At 39.7% G+C, this 17,435-nt stretch overlaps 1 protein-coding gene across 1 annotated transcript in view; it reads left to right on the top strand.

Moving 5' to 3' along the window:
* LOC145985495 (uncharacterized) overlaps nt 1-17,435 on the top strand; it is a 221,667-nt gene that overhangs the window by 70,480 nt on the left and 133,752 nt on the right. The gene's annotated exons all lie outside the window — the stretch shown is intronic.

Here is a 17,435-nt window from a genome sequence, read left to right as displayed (position 1 = left end):
GTCCTTTGGAAATGATTCTACCATGACTTTCATACTTAGTCGTGCTTTTTGGAAGGGGCACATTCCCTGTGCCCCTACCGCCTAATCGCCAGTGTGCCGAGCTACAAAAGATGCCCATGTTGAAGTTCATGAACTTTCATAAAAACTTGACGACTTACCGTAGGCTAATAATTTAAAAAATTGAATAATCCTGGTATAGCTGCTGAGATATGTGTGTTTATTTTTGGAAACTTTTTGCTGTGACACCCTACACTTGGATCGCTAATTAACTGGTAATTATACTTTGGAGCCGGTCCAAATAATTGGGTGGATGCGAGAAAAAGAGAGGAAACGTGACATGATCCAGTTCATGGTCATGTTCCTCGTATAATTTCCTTCCGTCTTACCGGAAAAACCGGGGAGGAAAATTATCTGATATGAGAATGTAAGATTTTGCAAGTGACATGCAACTGCTTAATAGCTAGCTAGAATCTAAAAGCACTGTTCGCGCGAATAAGAATATGAATGAATGCAAAAATGGCTTTTTGTATAGCTGCAAGCAAAAACCTTCAGCTGATAGAAACTAATTTCTTTGTTTAGCGAACAGGCCGAAATAATTATATATTATCCCTCTTTGCACTGGACAGCGAGGTCGCCAAGATGGATCCACATTAGATGTGATTCTCAATAAAATACCATTTCTATCAAGGGCGTCCCGAGTGGGTGTTTGGGTGGTTCCAAATACCTCCGAATTATGTAAATGGTAGCAATAAAAAGTACGAAAATTTTGCTTCCCTTGCCTGCCTACGTATTCTATATTCACCACATTTGTATATTACATGTACGTCCGGAAGAGGAGAAGGGGGGCAAGGAGGCCACGTCCCTCCCTGGAAAAAGAGTGTCCAACTAAAAATTATATATTTCTAGGGCTGAGAAATTAAAATTTGTTTAAAATATTGACCAATATTTGTGTGTAAATATTCTTCTTCAATTATGTGCGTGAATTTACCAAGAAATTTGCTTTAGAATATTTAAGAATTACATCAGGATATTAAAATAGATGTTATGTAATAATAAAATACAGTTTTTCATGCAAAATGAGAAGAAAATTTGAATTTTGCATATTTTCCAGGATAATTACACTCCGCGAAAATGTCTCGCGGCATTGATGCAGACCCCGTGAAAGGCTAACATCCGGGAAAAATATCGGCTGGTATCAGTAGATGAATTCTAACCGATACTTCCGATACCGATACTACTGGTATCGGCTCAGGCCTATATATTTCACACGTAATTCCATTTCAGTCACAGTAATTTATGCTAATTATGTAAGTGCGTTGAAGGAACGTGATAATTTCAGACTGAAGTAGTGATTTTGAGGGGAAATCACTATTATGAGGAAAAATATGCCACCTTTTGTCCCCCCCGGAAAAAAAATTTCTTGCTTGCCCCTTTCTGGATAAAATCCTGTGGACGTCCAAGCACATATATGATATATGCATATAAAAAACTCTCATTTTATTAGTCACAGATGTGGACCAATTGTTACGTAAAGAGAAAGACTGACTGCACTATGTTACATTTTCTTCTGCTTTAAATGCACACAAGTAATTAGAATGTAGGTCGAAAAGTACACTAGCTCTTTTGCAACGTAAATGAAAGCTAATTCAGTTTTACGCTACAAGTGATGGGGGAAATGTCATTACACATTTAATATTTTTGCTTGTCATATATGTATGTGGGCAGTGCCGTAACTACAGCGTTGTGGGGCCTAGGTGCGTCTTGATTTTACCCCTCCCCCATTGCCATTACTTAAGTCATAGTATTTTTCGCGCTACGAGGATGATATTACAATTATGCATTCAATGCAAAACGGTGCTTGTTATGGTTAAGGGCAGGAGGAATAATTCGTGTCTAACCTGACGCGAGGTCGCTCAACTGTTCGTCCCCCACCGACCTTTCTCCGCGGCGACTTTGGGGAGAGGTCTTTGCACTGGATGGTCGTAGGAGGAGAAGAAAACTTAGCATTACGCTTATGGGAGTATTAATTTACTTGTTCTCTTGAGAATATCAATCTTCAGATGACACAGAAAACATACAAACGGAAAGAGGACAGGTTAGAGATTTGTTTGGCAGGCGGAAAAGTCAAAACTTCCATTTGATCAGCCGTAACTTGAAGTTGTTGCGATAGTTTTATTCGTAAGGAATACATGGGAATCTTAAGTCCCCGCTTAGGTTAGGAAACCAGACTAAAACTCTGAAATCCACATTATGTGGCTGATGTTTATTTGAAAAGCATGCATTTTACATCATATCGACTAATGAATAGACGCATTTAATACATAGCTAACAATCTCTTTCACGAGGAAAGTATTTGCCAGGAGGAGGTGGGAGCAGAACTATACCATCACGAGATTGACCCTTCTTCAGGTGTGTGTCATCTCTGGATGGTGAGGTGAAAGGGTTTTGTGGAATCGCCTAAGGAAAGGAAGCTCTGCTTCGTTGCATGCTAAATTTAGAACATCCGTACTTTATTTCTTCAGTGGAACGTTTTAGTTGAGCTACAAGGAAGTCACTGTCGAGGGAATGGATCTTATAATGGAAGTGAAAGAAACTGTTCAGGAGGCCGCCACTTATAAAGTACCGTGACAGGTATACGAACGATTTTCCGAATTAAAAGCACAGAAAAGAAATTGTAATAATTGATAATTTTTCATTGAATTAACTTTCTTGTTGGGACATGAGAAAGCATTTAAGGAATATGCAAATGGCCTATGTAGAGAGTAAAATAAAGTAAATGATCATTCAGTTAAAGCTGACTCCTTATTCCATCATTTTCGTCTGTTGTAATATTGTTGATTGAGTTGGTGTTTTAGTTTTAAGTCCACTTTATGCACAGTAAGGCTAATTGGAACTGGACCTACGGTTTGAAGTGCGATCCAAACCGCTACGTGCTTCCACCGGGAATCGAACCCGGGACCCTTTGATTACAAGGCGACGATGCTACCACTGCGCCATCGGGGAGGCCCTATTTGTTGTAATAATATAAATATACAAAGACTTATACATGTAGTATGTACAAGCAACAGGAATAAAACACACGTAAGTCTATTTTATTACGATTAATAATCATTGACTGTGTGTAACTTGTTTGCAAGTCAGAAATTTTTTATCAAAACTTACTTTTTAAAAAAATTGTAACTCAGTTACGTACTTTTGAAGCAAGTGTTACTTTTCAATGAACACTGGTTCTTGTGCACATTGGAATATGTACCACGGGATCAAGTACAACTAGTAAATTTAAAACTTTCCAGTACCCGAGTGATTACTTTTATTTTCCAAGAAAACATGTGAGATATGGTCGTGGGCAATGCCCTGCCTTCTAAAAATGTGAACGAAGTAGTAGTCTGTGTTTGAGCATTTAGGTCGTTCAATTGTTTGTTCACTGAGCATGCAGTGAATTAAGAAACCATCAACGCTACCTGTTGTTCTAGCCTTTACTGTCGTCTTACCTAACTGTTCCATCTACCTGCACCAGTACAAACCCTTCGGCTGTCATCGCCCCTTCCTTGAGACGAACTTTCTCTTTTACTGCTGTCACAGACCCATGGAAATTCTGTAATTAGCGATCCTTCAAGTCATGTCTTGTAATGCACATGCTATTTTTTCATAGAAGACAACAGGTTATTACAGAATTGCCTGAACATTTGCTGACACACATTTTTTTTAGTGTTTACTATGTGAAAGTTGTCACGTTGCAATTAACCTAATGTTTTTCCGTCCATAATTATTTTTGGTGCTCGTGTACTCTAATATAGTGCTTCCCAAACCTAATGAGACTAACGTTTACTGGTATTTTTGAAAATTACCAGAAAGTGTTGCATGTGATGAATACCAACCTACAGCGCACCATGACCCTTGCCTTTCAAGCAGATCCTATTTTCTGAACAGACAACAGTGTATCTCAATTGGACGCCAAGCTAACAAATACATAAATAACATTAATTTACATAATAACTATCTAAAATCCACATAATTAGATCCACTATGACCAAAGACAGTTACTTTCAACCGCACAGCTTTATAAATTAATGACCAGTGTCTTTCATAGTTTTCTACACACTCCAGTCTATTTACGAGGTACTCTTCACCTCAGCGTAGTATTTGCTTCATAATCTATTCGCCGATATCGTCCTCCTTCCTCGAGATTCTTTCCTTATTAACCTTCCGTCTAGTGAATATTTGCAGCCGGCAGTTCTTTCTGAGCCAGTGTTCCAATCAACTTCTTTTTCTATGGTTTATCATTTCCAGCAGTGCTCTTTTTTCACAAAACCTTTTAGCGCAGTTTCATTTCTTACTTTTCTGCCAATTTTACACACCCAATTATTTGCCATTGCCACATTTCTAAAGCCTTGGTCGCTTTTCTTCACTGCTTCGCAACATCCAGGCTTCTGCACCATATACTCTACGCCAACCTCTGTGGTGGGTGCTTAGCACAGCGCACTACGACGCCTGAGGTACCAGGTTCGAATCCTGGGCTGGGCATGGATGTTCTTTGTGAATGTCCTCATCAATTTCATCATATCATCACTCATTCTCATCGTCGAGATTAGCCAAAAGTGGCAGGAAAGCGACGCTAAAATGATAAAAATACAACAACGTTGCCTGTCGTTATTGCCTAAATTAATAAAAAGAAATAAAGCAAAGTGGTTCATTCAATAAACATTTTCTTGGACTGATTCTCCACAATTTTGCCGCAAACGAAAAGTGTCTGACCCATACGTAACGAAAAACATTGACCTTTTCCAGCACCTCCCGAATTGTTTTTCCGGGTATATCCCTAAACCGAGTACCGTCTCACGTTTGCGAAATTACAATTTAAAGCTCACTAATAATTGAGGTTTGATGGATTGATTAGTTTGACTTATTTAACTTCGCTTTTCTGCTACTTTTTTTTGGCTAATCACGAAGATGCGGATGAATGGTGATATGTCGAAATTGACAAAGGGAACACACTCAAAGAACGTCCACGCCGAAGCTGGGATTCTGGAATTCGAACTCGTGATCCTCGGCGTCGTAGCGACCTGTGCTAATCACTCCGCCATGGAGGTTGGCATCAACAATTAAGGGAAACTATTACTGTAGTTGAATCATGAACGATTTCCAAACATTCATGAATGGGCAGTTGGAGAATGGCGCCAGTTTGGACTTGTTCGGTGTTAAGGGTATTTTTATATTTCACGTCAACCTTCCTCAATGCTATCTTGAGCCAAATATAGAAACCTGGTTCCTGGAACAACTTTCTACTTTCAACCTGCCAGACGAATCCTCAAGTGTTGAAGTGAAACAATGGCCCAACCCTCCAATCAGCTCATCAGGAGTTACTGCAGCAGGAAGCCGACGCCAACCGAATAATCCTCGCAGCGCATCCCACTTTTTCCAATCTTTGCGTTACAAATAGATGCCGCGGAGGTCGTAAATAGACGAAGAAGGACAGTGACCGCATTCCGGTCGAGAGCAGAATCCACGAAGCCATTGTCTTGGAAAGGCAACGAGACCTTCTAACGAACAATGCAGCTGTTAACCAGAGTTGCGCCTGTTTCTATCGAAGCTGTTTTCACGTGAACGAGGCACAGGTGGCATGCGTGTGTATTAATGGATAGCTCCTTCACTTTATGTGAAATCTCCCGTTTGGAATACGCTGGATGAACGATTTGTAACTCTCTTCCGATGAGTATCTCCCATTCCGGAAAAAGATTAATGTTTTGAAAATAATAATAATAATAAATATAATAATAAACCTTGTTCTTTTTCCTTGGTGCTACAGCCTGGGATGGGCTGTTGGTCTCCCTCACGATGCCCATCCATGGCCTCCTATTGTTTGCTTTCTCCAGCCATCTTCAGGTCTCTTTCCACATCCATATCTTCTTTGGTCTTCCACGTTTCCTCCTCCTATTCTTTCATGCATCAGTTTCCTTGATATCCTCACCACCATCCTTTAGGCCAATCTTCTGGACTTTACAAACCTTACTATGTCTTCTCCATTGAGAATGTTTTCAATTTCCACATTCGTTCTTATTCTCCATTCTTCTTCTCTTACCGTATATCCTTCATAAGATCTACCTCTCAAAAACATGTAAAGCTTTCTCATCAGCGGCTGTCATAATCCACGTCTCCGATCTGTAGGTCATTACTGGTCTTATAAGAGTCCTGTAGATCTTTACTTTTAAATGTTTAGAGAAGATACTTTATTTCAGTAATTTATTATTAGTATAACACATTCTATTTCCAGTCATTATATTAATCTGTTTTGTCACAGAGTTCTCACTGTTGAGGATCCTAACCAGGTAGCTGAAATTTTTCACATTTTTAAAATTACAATGGCCACAGTTTATATTTTGATTCCATCTTCTTTCTTCTGATGCTGACATCTTCATGTAGTTCGTTTTTCCTCTGTTTAATTCTTAGCCTCATGATCCTACAATTCTCTTTTAATAATTTAAACAGTTCCTTGAGGAATTTCATCTTTCGTGCTACTGATATGATAGGTATAAGCCAAGACATGTTTCAAAAATTTATTAACAAACTTTAATTCTTTAATTGCTACATGTAGGGCTATATTAAATAATTCTGTCGGTAAAGAATCCCTTTGTCTTACCCCTTTACCATTATTTTGAACTCAATATAAAATTAACCAGCCTCCGTGGCGGAGTGGTTAGCACGTTGTGCTGCGATGCCAGGGGGCCCGGGTTCGAATCCCGGCCTGGGCATGGATATTTGTGAGTGTCCATTCATCAATTTCATCATTTCATCACTCATCCCCATCTTCGCAAATTAGCCAAAAGTTGCACAAAAAGCGAAGTAAAATAAAGGAATTCAATCAATCAATATAAAATGCAGGACGCCTTTACAACTCCAGGATACTTGTGCCACAGCGAGGAAGGTTTTGTCTATAGAACTCTTAACTGCTTTATATTTTGTATCATTTTTGTTATAAGTCCACTTTATACACAGAAAGCCTAATCGGGACTAGACCTACAGTTTAAAGTGGGATCCGAACCAGTGTGTTCCTCCACCGGGTATCGAGTTTACATATGTACTTCACACGGTGTAATGACTGTAGGCTATGTCGGTGCTCCATTGCTACTGCGTAGCCAGACTTGGTCACGGTTCACCCGCAAAGATACAGCTCGTCAACACTGATATATATGAAAATAAAAATTCAATATAATCAGTGGGCAAAAGTGAACTGTTGTGAATTATGTAATTTGTGTGAATAAATTAATGATTCGCTAAAATGCTTTGCTATTTAAAATGTTTATTTAGTTAATGTTGTCAACAATATCAATTACATTTAAAAAAAATGTTGGATACATTTACATGTGAATGGCAACCCCACCCGAAGGCAAAAGTTTGATTTGCACAATGTGTTCTACTTCAATCTGTTTAGTCTAATGTTAATATAACGTAGTTTGCAACACTATACAGAATAAAAACATGTTTAACTCTTAAGACACTATCCAAGTCTACGTTCGTCGCCGATGGTGTGAAAAAGTGGTCATACAAAATTAATTTGCGTACACACATGTCGCAGTAATAAAAGTATATGGCTTGAGACGAGGATATGAAGCAAGCGCATGTAAGACAAAACCCACAGCAAATCTCCGAATCCACGATACGTGTTTCTCTCTTGGTGTCTGCAAAAGGAAAACACGCAACCATTAAGTGGCTCTCGCTGTTTTTTCCACGGTCTTAATTTGTGTAACTACCTCCAGTACATTGCAACACACGAGTGTTATGTAAAGCTGTCGTTTTTCTGTGGTCTTTCGAGTCAAGGACAGAAGTGCTAACGTGATAGGAAAGAGAGAAGTCTCCGAGATGTTTCGGGATGTAGTGGCTTACCTTTACCACAAGCAAAGCCCTTCTCTACCAACAGCAGCCACCCTGCATTTGTGTTCCTCGCCAACTAGGGCCCATCGTGCACTTTTACTGACGTTTGTTTGTTTCAGTTTTTTAAAGTCCACTTTATGCACAGATAAGCTAATCGGGACTGGACCTAAAGTTTAAAGTGGGATCCGAACAATTGTGTGCCTCCACCTGTGACCCCTTGATTACAAGGCGACTACGTTACCGCTGCGCCATCGGGAGGCTGCTTTCATGTGAGCTAAAATCCCACGCAACTTTACCAGACGTGTATTTTTTTAGTCATGATGGAGAGGTAAAATAATTTTAGAGTGAACTCTTAACATGTAAAGGACCCACTTTGGAGATTCGCGTCGTTGTTTGCATGGTCGCCCATACAAAAAAATAGAATTACCTTTAGAGAGGGCATGAGAATGAAAGGAGACAAGGAGAGAGAGAGAGAGAGAGAGAGAGAGAGAGAGAGAGAGAGAGAGAGAGAGAGAGAGAGAGAGAGAGAGAGAGAGAGAGAGAGAGATAGAGAGAGAGAGAGTGAACCGAGAGGAGTGATAATGAACCGAAAAAGTGAGAGAGTTAGAAAGAGAAATAATGAATCGAAAGGGAGAGAAAGAAAAATAAACAAGCAAGAAATAAAAATTACAGAATGAGATAGATAGGTAGAGAGAGAGAGAGAGAGGGAGAGAGAAGCGACAATGAAAGAAAGAGAGAATCTAGAAACAGAAGACCAAGTCATAGAAAACAACGAGAAGAGGGACATCAATGAAAACAAGGGAGGAAGGTATAATTGAAATTTTCCTTTCTCCAAATGTAGTCAAGTGACCCCTCTTCCCACGATCCTCTATGTGGACGTTCGTGCATGTTTGTATTTAAACAGTGATAGAAATTGCTGCGACAGAAAGGGAAGGCTGAATAAGGAAATGAAGAAAAGCTATCAGAGTATTAGATTTCAGCTCAGCACATATAAGGGCAAAACACCGAAAAACACACAGATCTACTGACTGTAGATCCAGACGACAGAGCCTTGTATAGCCTGTGACTTTGCAGTTATCGGAGGGTACTGCATAGAAAAGAGCTTGATGTTTTGGTGCATTTCAAGACGATCACTTTTTGAACCCAAAATTATCTTAATTATATAGGTTGGAGAAAGAGTTCAGTTAACAAAAGTGACAGCAAGACAATAACTATAATCTTGCCTGTTAATCAATTAACATGGCAAACTAAACGAAATAACTAGTTATCCGAGAAGATTCGGTATCCTCTCGGGACACGTAGTCAGTGGACTTTTATCGCCCACAAAATAATTTTTCTACAACGCTTCTGTATTAAACACGAAATATCATTGGTAAGTTACCAGAGGTATATCACACCCTACTTCCAACTGCGTAGGGAGATGAAAGATAACATTGCAGGGAAGTTCTCCAGAATAAGCTAGATTGACACAAAAACACTGAATATGGGAGAAAGCTCCGTACTGGAAAATTTTGTATGGACCAGGGGATGCCTTAAAAAACAAGACGTCTGGTTTGATTTGATTTCTGCCACTTTTGGCAAATCGTTACGATATAGATGACATGATGAAATTGATGAAGGGACACTCACAGAGAACACCCACAACATGCAAGAATTTGAACCCTTGACCCCTGCCGTCGTATTGCGCTCTGCCACGAAGGTCGGCAATAAGACGTCTGGGAGCCCTAAATTTATGCCCTTTCAGATAATAGCTACCCTGAGAAAGTTGATTCTGCTGAACAAAGGACGTAAATCTAATGTAACCAATTTCAAGAGGTGTAGAAAGGTACACACACCCGAAATAAAATCACAAATACGTCCGACTCAAAGTTGTAGTGTAAATCTTCTGGACACAGAATATGTGAAAGTGTGGAAGATAGGATGCACCGTACAACATTCCTTATTTGAGCAACTGCTGAGCAATGTCCTGCCAATGCAGCAGGTGCGTCGTGTCGAGCACAGGAAATGCTAAATAGAACAGGGGCTGTGAACTTTCTTTTTCGAAGGCATTCCGAATTCCGATCAAGGTTGATCAGCTTGTGTGGCAACTTAACAACGTTACCAGCCAGGAATGAGTAATAAGAGGGCATATTGTTGAATAGGTGCGGTGTAGCAGGGGTACCGTCGTTCATGCTAAATACTGTGAATCTTATAGATGTGTTACGGTCTTGTTGGCTGCCAGCAAAAGTGACAATTCCCTCCTTCTCAAAGGTTAACTCAAAGGGTATACGTGAATTGAGTTTATGGATAATTTGCGACACCAACCACGACGGTAAACAGTTGGTAAATTACATGATGACAGCGCGCGCAATATACATAAATGGGTGTGTTTGTTTTTAAATTCACTTTATGCACAGAAAGTCTAATCGGGACTGGACCTACAGTTTAAAATGGGATCCGATCCACTATGTACAGTCATGGAAAAAAGTTCTTCCCCATAAGGCTTTAATAGGAGCAAGTAATGCAGGAGGGTAGGCAACACATATTGCACCCTTCGATGATCGGGTGATTTTGCCTGTCTTAACACCGAGAAATGTGTTCCACGCGAAGGTCAACATGACAGGAAAGCAAAGAGAGTCACGTGACTATTGGTTACGTGGAGTGTTGTGCTTCTCCACGTCCCCAGTTCTTGATCCACATTGCAGAAAAAGTAGAGCTGCATGCAATATATGAAAATAGGTTGTTTTCAACTACACGCTTAATTATGATTTTCCCAATTGTAAATCTATCAGACGTGTCTCCCGATTTAGTCGGGACAGTCTTTTACTTTGAATTCCTGTTTGTCATAGGCGTAACTTGACGGGAGCAGAAAGGGCATATGTACCCCCCCCCAAATCAGGTTTCTTAAAGCTGCTAAAACAGGAATTAAATACTATGATTTGACGCGTCCAAAAAAAGTATTTTATTGAAAGATTTTTCCCAAATACGTAGATAGCAATTTAATACTTTGAAAGTGTCTCAGATTTGTTTATTGTCACATCTTAGTGTGGCACAGGTCTACTACAAAAGTGGAATTTCGTAACAGAAATATGAACCCACTCCTTTTATTTCGTAGCCGACTTCATCTTGAAACTGAAATTAAGAATATTAGTTAACAATGTCATTGGTAAACAATAAAAAAATGTGTTAGACCCAATTCTTTAATACCTTATCATAATCTTTATCGCAAGTTTAATTTTTGTTGTAAGTCCACTTTATGCAAAAAAAAAATAATAATAATAAAGTTCTTACCTGTGCTTGGCGCTACGCCATGAAGGCGTATAGGGGGTGTGGGGGTAACGCCCCACACTTTCTTGATTCGTTCGTGAGTGGGGGTGATGTGATCAGCATAACGCCCCTGACCGCTTTTACCCCCAGGGTTTCCCCCAGTTACCCATGCCATTCGACGCTGGGTGGGCGCTGGGGCCGCTTCCAACGTTAGAAAAGTTCCCGGGCTTGAACCGGCCGGGAATCGAACCCGGGGCCTATAGCATGGTAGTGAGACGCGTTACCGACTGAGTCACCGGCACAGATAGACTAATCTGAAGTGCATACAGTTTAAAGTGGGATCCGAACCACTATGTGCGATCACCTGGTATCGTACCCCAGACCCCTTGATTACAAGGCCTTACCACTACGCCATCAGTGAGGCGCACACAATCTTTGTATTTCGACATTTTTAAACCTATATGTATCATATAAGAGGTTGTTTAACGTTGCTATGCCTCTATGGATTATATTTAGCAAGTATTCGAGCACATAGCGTCAGGTTTCATAGAATATAAGCTTCTCTTCCATGTTTATGGTTTCCTGTCTGCAGTAGAAAAACTGGCAGGTTCCCATAGCTTTTCTTTCAATAGTCTTCCAATGGTTGCATATCATATCACTCAAATTTGATTCATTCGTTTCGAACACAATTCCCGATGGCGCAGTGGGATCGTGGGCGCCTTGTAATTAAGGGATCCCGGGTTCGATACTCGGTGGAGGAACATAGTGGTTCGGATCCCCCTTTAAACTGTAGGTCCATTGACGATTAGCCTAACAGGACATAAAGTGGACTTAAGAGACCAAATCAAGCAACCAACACAATCCCGTTATTGTCCAGATTATCGAATCCAGAACCTTCGTCGCGAATAACATAAGCAGGAAGACAACGTGAAATAACCGAACAGAAACAGATCCTAAAACCCACATCGGATAGATTGGATTAAGTCGACGATACAGCACGCGTTCTGAAGTGAAAAAGAATACGAAAGTTGAAGGACCTCTATATGCACCCACTTTTCCTCCACTCAATGGGGAAGATATCCTTCTAGCTGAGAAGCCTTTACGTAGGAGTGCCCTGAGGGAACTTCAAGACCACGACGATAAAGTGTTCTAAGTGCAATGACGGGACCAAAACATACGTCAGATAGCTGTGTTCCTCCTTATTTCGTACGCCATTGATAACTGGAACACGTGACCTCGTCTTTGGTAGAGCAGAAGCCTGCTTGCTTGCCACCACCCTTTAGTTCAGTGACCTTCGCCCGTAGTCAGCAAGAGTGAATGATTCACCAGATACTTGTTGTCTGTGAGGCTACACAAGAATAGATATTTCGTCAGTGGCTGTAAGTATTGTTTCATCTGCAGTTATATCAGTTAACATTTCAATAGTTTCCTTCCTAATGGTTACGTTAGTGATAAACATGTAAATTAGTTCTCGAGAGTGAACGTTTTATCTATTTGAACGGGGGATTTTTATACAGCCTGCATGTATTATTTTTTCCTGAAACAAGAAGAAATTCGAAGACGCAAAAAGAGTTGTATAAGAGTAGTTAACAAAAGGAAAAAAGAAGAAGAAAACGAAAATGTAAATGCTGAAATAAATTATGGTAGAGATCGAGTGAATAACATTTTGTCATGGGTCCTCCTCGATGGCGTAGTGATAACGTCGTCGCCTTGTAATCAGTGGATCCCGGGTTTGATACACGGTGGATGCACATAGTGGTTAGTATCCCACTTTAAACTAAAGGTCGAGTCCAGATTAGCATATCTGTGCACCAAACCAAAACTATGAAAGAAATTGTCACAGTGCAAGAAAATTTCATGTTCAACCAGATACGAAACAAAAGGGAATAATATATTGCAGGTTGGGGTTCACATCTGTAGCATCTAACCAGCACAATTATGAATCGCAATATATCGTATCAGATCCATTTTTATTATACATGTATGATAATATAAGAGAAGTAGAGGAAAGAGAAAACCAAGCGAAACACGGACGCCTTCTCCAGAATTTCAAATCTCGTTACATAAGGTTCTGGGTTGGAGTCTAGAACAGGCATGACTTTCTTGTTCTTGCCCTTTTATCTGCTTCATTTCATCATAATTCATCGTTATGGTTTACCTGCAGGGGAAGAATAATGACAATAATTGTCAATACAAAGCCAATGACAAACAGAACAACAACTCGATTACGGAGGTGCCAAGAAGAAACGAGACTTTACAGTTTCTCCGTCTCTCGGTTTGTCGAATTGAAAATTGCTCTCCCGTTCTCGGTCTCGATTAGTTAAATATAGAAATCGAAAATGTATGTGAATGAATATACATGTATTTTATATATTCCGGTTTTGTAGGAGATTTCGTGAGAGATGAAATAAGTACTCTTCCATCGTATTTATTTTTATAATTTTTATTCCCTGTTCGATGATCGCGACGATAAGGACGAGTGACCATTACATGAAATTGATGACGAAATAATCAAATACCCCCGACAAGGACGGTACTCAAACCCGGGAACTTTTGGGACGATATCGAATGTCAATCACTTAATGAGCTTGACCACCGAGCCTGCTTAATGTTGTTTCTGTCAGGTAATTCGTAATAATATCCCACATTCACTATCATTTGCTTCATAATTTATCTTATTGTTGTGATTAACCTGAATTCAAAGAATTAGTTGAAAGGCAAAAATGCAAGATTGAATGTCTCTGATGTTACTTCGTGCCGAATAATATGACGTGGTATTATGATATGAATTTATTAATCATATAATATGCCTATTCATTCCATTGATTGATCCCAATTGAGCACACAAAATATGCTATAATGTCCACTCCATGGAGGAGTGGTTAGCACAGCGCGCTACGATGCCATGGGTCCCTGGTTAGAATCTCGACTTGGGCGTGAGTGTCCTTGGTAAGTGTCCCTTCATCAATTTCATCATAGCATCACTCATCTTCATCGTCGCTATTTGCCAAAAGTGAAAGAATAGCAAATCTAAATAACAAACATCCAATCAAATCGAACATCTCTACCGATGTAATTCTATACGGTACCGAATTCCCACTTTATTACTGCATCTTAAGTCATTTTACAGCATCTCAATTGTTTTCCGATTCGAAAACATTTGGAATGTTGTTTTGTGCAGTTGATTGTGCATTGTTTCGTTGTTTGGATTGTTTAATTAACGTCGCATTAATTAGTTTTAGACCAATCGTGACGGGGGAAGCAAGAGCACAAAGAAAGCGAAACAAGGAAGAGACCACGGCTTTCTTTAAAGATAGCATCCCGTGAATACAACTCAAATGACTGCAGAATATTATGAATAACATTTATTTCGCTTTTTCCTTTTATTTCTGTTTCAGTTATTTTACTTCGCTGTTCTTCTACCACTCGCGTTACTTGTGTCGGTGAGGAAGAATTATAAACTCGTGAAATGGACGATGGTACAAAAAAATATATGCCTCTCCCACGGTTCGAAGCTGTCAGTACAAAATATTGTCTTATTTTTAAAATTTACGGGCAAATATGGTTTGTCACGTAGCAATTTTTGCTTATCTCTTTCTCAAGGGGTTCCATTGCCTCTCTGATGTCGTAGTGGTAACGTCTTCGCCATGTAATGAAACGATTCCGAATTCAATACCAAATAGAGAGGCATTTGGTTCGGATCCCATTTTAATCTGTAGGTCCAGTGCGTGAACTGGACTTAAACAATTAACGTGTGGCATGTGGTCTGTGATGAGAACCATCATTTCAGCGAACCTTCTTGACGATGACTCTAATATCACTTGAAAGAATAGTATTTCCTTACGAGTAGCTCTTGTCAAGAAACCAGTTCCTGAAATTTTCTTCTGGAGGCATCGTAGCACCCAGCTGTTTGTTGTGGCTGGGGCACGAGCCATGTGACTCATGCTATCAAAGCTCAATCCTTCCCGAGAACTCAGAATCACCAGGCAAACTTAAGCGAATATTTTGTTATTTGGGTTGCATAAACAACAGGCTTTAAGACGTTACGAAATTCTAAGTCCCGTGGCCCAGGTATTTTTTTCTAAGACTGTACATCCATCGGGCATCGAATCCCGGAACCCATGTTTACAAGATGACGACATTCCACCAGTCCATCGGGGAGGTCGTGTACATACATGAGATACAAAATGTTGTTTCATATCAAAACAGTAATAAGAAAACAAAAACACGTTTACATAGCTATGTTATTTTTTTTCTGGTACAGGGGTGTAAGGTGGTGACCATTTACAACCCCAAACTGTCAACCTCTGTGCCGCGTAATGCAACCTGGACTGCATTTTGCAGACTAACGAAGCACTGGCGAATGGACTCGCAGCCAGTAGAATTCTCTGTAACATCCTCTGTCCATGTTTACGATTGTCCCTTCGTCCATTTCATCTTATCGCTATTCATCTTCATCTTCTCAATTACCCGAAAGTGACAGAAAGCGAATTAAAATAAAATAATTATTCTCTGGTACAGTAGCAGTACAAAACACAGTTTACAACATACATTTACCATATCAAATTATTCGCTGAAATTACTTCATTGAAGGTAAGGTATTTCAATTGTTTAATTTTACGTTTAAATATCATGGATCTGTCAATATTTTTATAGCTCTTTAGTAACGAGTTGTATAATTGGATGCCTTTAAAATGGCCCTTGGGGCAGGCAGGTAACCTTACTTTTGTGAAAGCTATTGTAAAATCAGGTGTTTTAAGTATAGATTTGTATAAACTTCGTAACTTGCGACTGTCATTTTACGGACTTTTTATAAAGAGGATTGCCTGATAAATGCTCAGTGAGGTCTGCAGTCCAGACGTGCATACTAGGTGTTGGTCTAGTGTTGCTGATTCTTCATGATCTGAAAACTATGTTTTTACGTTCCAAGTTTGCAGATCTAGTGCTTGTTTACAAGATATTTGGTTCAATGACGAATCGAACCACTCTTCTCCGAGAGGAGGGTGGGTGAAGTCATAGTCACAAAATTATAATACTAATAAAAAGGGGCCAAAACTGGGGGGTGGAAAAGACAGTATATTTCCCTTTGTAGATAAGGTTTAGCATGTGCGGGTTACAACAATAGATTTTGATTTGATTTGCTTTATTTCACTTCGCTTCTTGTGTCACTTTTGGCTAATTTTCCAAGATGGGGATGAGTGATAATATGATGAAATTGATGAATGGGCACTCAAAAACATTCATGCCCAGGACAGGATTCGAACCCGAGACTCCTTGCGTCGTAGCGCGATGTGCTAACCAGGTTGCAAAAATAGAAGCTTACATTATACCAGCCCTACCGCTCTACACGTCCTTTGTTTCAATGTCTGACGATAATTTAAGTTCGTTCATTATTTTGACTTTTAATTATAAAGAGGACTGAATCAGTGCTTATTTTTACGAAAATGTCAGAAAAATCAAGTACATGAAAGAGACCCAGTGAACATGGTTTCCAAATTTCTTATCTATTTTCCGAATGTTCTACCTATTTATTCTATTTCCGCGGGGTATTTTGCCCCGGGCCACCCCTCTAAATTCATCACTGATTTGGTTCGAAGCGAAACAGGAAGCCATCGTCTCGCTAATAGGAGAGCATTGTAAATGGCGCACAAAACTCAATTGTGGGATTTGCATATAACAGAACATGACATTAATTCGGAATGAACCACATACATATCCGGCAATGCATTGCGATTAAATGGTGCTCCGTGGCGTGACTTTCCGTGGAAAATTACACCAGGTAGCCTGAAGGCTGTTATTCTCCGTTGCCTTTGGCCAATCCCCATAACAATCTTTTATAAGTATGCGTTCCGAAGCGGCATTATTTAAGGTCCCTGGAATTACGGTAGGTAGCTGCAGTGACCGTTGGCAAATCACGATTTATTCTGTTTCTTCAACCGTCGCGTACAACGAGATAGAATAATCTATAGTGCGTCTCAACCTTAAAAGTCAGTAGCCTGTGGGTTAAATGGAGCGCGGCGTTGACAGATCAATAAACGGAAGCGCATCGAGTCGCTCTTAATCGCTAATGATTGCGACAAATTTACTTCCTTAATATCGTACAGGAAATCTTCAAAATCTATGTATTTGATGCATTTTGGGAAAAACGATAGTTACCTCAAGATTTGCATGTAAAAGTTTATATTTCGACGTAAGTATTTAGTACTATTTTACATTTGCATTATATGTGTAACTATTATGCGTTCTTTACCTCGAAGTTTACCAATACTGCGTCTTTTCCCAGCTTCTCTATCCATTATTAAACGAAGTATGTAATTTAC

Source organism: Lepisma saccharinum, chromosome 3 (genome assembly GCF_977018435.1).
Source record: "Lepisma saccharinum chromosome 3, izLepSacc3.1, whole genome shotgun sequence".
NCBI lineage: Eukaryota > Metazoa > Arthropoda > Insecta > Zygentoma > Lepismatidae > Lepisma > Lepisma saccharinum.
The sequence above is the reverse complement of the archived record's forward strand: the minus strand, read 5'-3'. Positions and strand labels throughout refer to the sequence as shown.